The sequence below is a fragment of the Phyllobates terribilis genome, unplaced genomic scaffold (assembly GCF_046119375.1).
Source record: "Phyllobates terribilis strain yellow unplaced genomic scaffold, ASM4611937v1 Scaffold_33__1_contigs__length_13283291, whole genome shotgun sequence".
Taxonomy (NCBI): domain Eukaryota; kingdom Metazoa; phylum Chordata; class Amphibia; order Anura; family Dendrobatidae; genus Phyllobates; species Phyllobates terribilis.
In genome coordinates, this window is record NW_027362793.1 from 10,767,315 (window position 1) to 10,768,781 (window position 1,467).

Below are 1,467 nucleotides of genomic sequence, written 5' to 3' on the forward strand. Positions count from 1 at the left end.
GCCAATTCTGGCACTTAGCCTCGCTCTTCCCACTGCCCTGTAGTGGTGGCAGTGGGGTAATAGGGCTGGGGTTGATGTCATTTTATAATGCCAGCTGACATCAAGCCCAGGTTAGTAATGGGGAGGCGTCTATAAGACACCCCCATTACTAACCCCATAGTGAAAGTGAATAAAAACATCAACACCCAGAATAAAATCCTTTAATTGAAAAAAAGACACAATAATTTAATGTTCTATATTAAACTCTACTTTTCATATTGCCCATTCCAGCTGAAGCCAATGTCTTCTGAAATAAAAGTAAAATAATAAACCAACGTCATCCTTAACTTTCCATGGTTCCCAGGACGACTTCAGCTCTGCTACATTCACATGACAGGCTGGATCGCAGCAGAACGCTGCCATCCAGCTTGCCATCTCCCAGACACTGAGAAGCTCCTCAGTGAAGCTCCTCAGTGTCTGGCTGTGATGGCATCCAGATGAGTCGAGTTCATGTCCAATGAAATTAGCTCACCTCATGCACGTCACTGACAGCGTGGGAGAATTCTCCTGCGCATGCGGTGCCCGCAAATGACGTCACCGCTTGAGCAGGAGAATTCTCCCACGCTGGGATGGCATTGAGATGGCAGGCTGGATGGAAGCAGAACGCTGCCATCCAGTTTGTCATCCTTCAGAGACACTACCGAGCAATTTAGTGTTCGCTCATCACTAGTAATTACTATTTCCAACATGTTCTGCCAACTTTTTTTGCAGTTCTGATGGGAAAAATACCTAAGCCCACAGCACTATTTTTCAGCCTCAGTTTTAGAGAATCTTTGATGGAGGCTCTGAACTGTACTCAGATGTAGATGTAGTCATAACACTCTGAATATTTTCATCTAATCTTGGACTTTCTGTGGCCTCCAAGAAGCAAAGCAAATAATGGAAATGAAATTTAAGGGAATGCGTCATCAGAAAATAATCTATTGTTTAAATCAATTGCATTCTTTAACCCCTTTACCACCCAAGGTGGTTTGCACGTTAATGACCAGGCCAATTTTTACAATTCTGACCACTGTCACTTTATGAGGTAATTACTCTGGAACACTTCAACGGATCCCCCTGATTCTCAGATTGTTTTTTCGTGACATATTGTACTTCATGATAGTGGTAAAATTTCTTGGATATCACTTGCGCTTATTTGTGAAAAAAACGGAAATTTGGTGAAAATCAGAGAGATATGTTGCACAAAATAGTTAATAAATAACATTTCCCACATGTCTACTTTACAGCAGCACAATTTTGGAGCCAAATTTTTTTTTTTATTGGAGAGCTATAAGGGTTAAAAGTTTACCAGCAATTTCTCATTTTTCCAACAAAATTTACAAAACCATTTTTTTATGGACCACATCATATTTAAAGTCACTTTGAGGGGTCTTTATGACAGAAAATACCCAAAACTGACACCATTCTAAAAACTGCACACCTCAA